The sequence below is a fragment of the Diceros bicornis genome (genome assembly GCF_020826845.1).
Source record: "Diceros bicornis minor isolate mBicDic1 chromosome 30 unlocalized genomic scaffold, mDicBic1.mat.cur SUPER_30_unloc_1, whole genome shotgun sequence".
Lineage (NCBI taxonomy): Eukaryota > Metazoa > Chordata > Mammalia > Perissodactyla > Rhinocerotidae > Diceros > Diceros bicornis.
In genome coordinates this window covers 3,344,395-3,347,575 of record NW_026690899.1, presented here as the reverse complement: position 1 = coordinate 3,347,575, position 3,181 = coordinate 3,344,395, and positions in this window count along the sequence as shown.

Sequence of the window (3,181 nt, the reverse complement as noted above, 5' to 3'; positions counted from 1 at the left end):
GATGGTGCTCAGGGCAAGCTACCCCAGGAGGCACCACTCTGGTATGCAGATTATTTCAAGCTGAAGACAATAAGGACTCAGAGAACTCACGAAGAATATTTGAGTTTACCCCCCCAAACTGCCTAAAGAATTTAAAACAAAAGATCTGTTTCAGGAAGGAGTTATTATCATGATGGCTGTAAAGATAATGTAGGATAGAGGTTACAACAGGAAAGGCACCAAGCCTCTTTTATCAAAAACTTTATCTCTCCCTGACCACATTATCTATAGATGACCCTGAGAAGAGTTGTCAAGCAAACATTTGCATTTCTATCTCCATGTGAGTTGTCTTCTTGCCCTCTGAGGTCCCAGACCACTACCCATCCCCAACACCTTCCTCGTCTATAGCTACACTACTTAAGCGGGCAGCTTAGACAGAGGGACCACTTGCTCATTTCTGAGTTTCTCCCATGTATACATGTTATTAAACTTGGTTTTATTTTCTCCTGCTAACCTGTCTTGTTAATTATTTGGCCAGCCATAAGAACCTTAAGAAAAGGGCAGAGGCAGATTCTCTCTCTCCCCCAACAGTTTTTGTGCCCAACGTGGGGCTACACTGGCTGGCAAGTTGCGTTCTCTGGCTGGAAGAACTGCCTTCTACCTGGATTACTGCAGATGATGAGATATGGGAATGCCTGACGAAAGCCGGCAAAATGTAAGACTTCTTACCATGTCAGCCTCCCAGAATCTCTACCTGTGGATTCTGGTGGAGGTAAGTGGTGAGAATTTTTTTCTCTTTCTAAATTTAGATTGGCAGGAGAAAATATTTGGGAAACTAGTTTCTTGTGCTTTTAGTGACTCTTGGTTTAAATTTGGTAGAGTACTCTTGGTTTTGATCTTGATCCCTTTTCCTCCCAGAGATAGTCTCTGTTTTTCTCTTTTGTCTTTGTCTTTTGTATCGTGTGTCATAAGAAGGAAATACCATAGGGTAGGACGCAGGCATAGGCCTTATAAGCCTACTCTCCGTGTCGGCCCCACAAACTGGTGAGTTTGCGGGTCTCACCAGACTGGTGTCTATTTAGACAAACTTTGCTGTGGGTTAATATGCACATGAAGTGAAGGCCATTGTCAAGGGCATCTTGGAAGCAAAAAGGCCGCAAATTTGGTGGGCACGGGTCGAGCAGTTAAGAGCCATTAGGGCGCTCGCCACTTTCAGGAGACTCCCGTGACAGGATAACTTGGGTCATGGAACGGGATAGATGACACAGGTCCCCCGCCAACTGCAAGAAAATGTCCATGCAACGACGAGGTACTCTGTAAAGCACACAGTCCCCAACCCCGTGGCTCCTCCCCCCCTAAGTATTATTCTGGCTCCAGGAGACCTAAGGCGTGGCTAAAGCTGTCATTGTGCACATAAGAAAAAAACCGGATGAGGTTTTTCCTTCTGTCTTGTTCTGTGTCCTGAGACAACTTGGCTTTGTGCCAAGTGAGAATATTCTCCTTGGTCTCCACCATACGGAAGGTGCATTTACCGGGGTGCCCCTTGGTGGCCAGTCAAGTAGATTGGGGTTCTGAACTGTCTCTTTGTCCGGCTGTGCCAAGTTCTCAGGGGAGTTTGTCATAAAGGGCCCAGTCCATAAGGGCTTTTGTCGTCTTAACATTTGTTGCTTGTTAGTGCTGGAAAAATCCCATTCCAGTATCACCTGCCCGGTGTCACAGTTTAGCGGGTCTGTGACTGGAGGCGTCCCACACTATTGTGGAGACCGGACACACCGTTTTCATTACACCATCCTTACCGCCTGTGCAATGAAGGTCTTTACTTTCTCTGAATATCTTTGGGAGTGAATTCTGTGGATCATGGGGGCTACATCATCTGCGCCCTCACCAGGGACGCCTCTTGAGTCCATGGTAAAGATTTATTCTAAGCGTGGAAAGTTACCTCCGGGTCTTTCCTTAAAAAGTCTTATTGGATCAAGTCACTATTGGAATAAATATACAAATGAAGATCCTACTCGTCAATGGCCAGACGACGGATTCTTTGAATTGGGAAAACTTCTAAATTGGGGGAAAAAAATATGTTTTGAGAGCTCTCACACAATTGTTTAATTGGTACCTAAAAAAGGGCCAGAAAAAGGAAGGGAAAAATTTAAATAGCCTTAAGACCTTGACTCAGGTTACAATTGAATTGAGAACATGTAAGTGTAAGTGTTTATAAGATTATAAAGGTTGGAATATTTGAGCTAATATTATATAAAGAGGTTACATCAACTTTGCCTGAGTATATTTTAAAATGTCTGACTGGGAATACTTCCCTTGTCCAAAATCAGAAGACCAAGACCTATTAATAAAAATCTTAATGATAACTATGTTTAAAGATATAAGAGGTGATGAAATTTACATGAACTTTTGTACAAAAAACTGATGTTATTTCTATTACAGAACTGGTTAACAAAAATAGTAATTTAAATGATGGTTAATTTTATCTAATGTCTTATGAAGTCTTATAGACAATCTAAATAATTATTGGGAACAAGTAACTAAATAGTTGTGAAAAAGATGAATGTTGGGTGAACTTTAAACAATAATTATGTGTTATGGTGGTTACAGCTTCCAAACTCTTTTTGGTGACTTAAAACTTTAGAGTTTTGCTAAATTTTGTGATAAAAATTCACTGAGTATCATCATTTCCAAATAAGATAAGATATTAAACATTGATTGCTAAACTTACGTTTGTCTACATTTGGCTTTTCATTACAGGAAAAGTAAAAGGTGTTTTGAGTCTATTGGTAAACGTGTGTTTTATTAAAAGATTGTACTATAAAGGAACATATTTCTAGAAGTTATGAAGTCTTTATAAATTTTCCAAGCCACAAGATCCTAATGTAAAAGAAAGTTTATAATGGTTTACTTGGTTTTTACTTACAAATTGGGGTTTCTAAGAGTTAAAATTTCTAATTAGTATATGTGATTGAAGCTACTAAATATTAAGAAAAAGATGTCTGTGCACAAGGAAAGTAAGATGTATAAAGAAGGAACAAAGAATGGAGATATTTTATTTGATTGATTAAGGAAGATAAATTTGTCTTCAAGAACTAGGAGGGAAAAGAAAGACATGGGACAAATTCTGAATGTAAAAAGAAAGTTATAGGTTTGTGGAAGAGGAATTCTGGAAAAGGAGTTTTTGTATGGTCAAGTTGGCTAA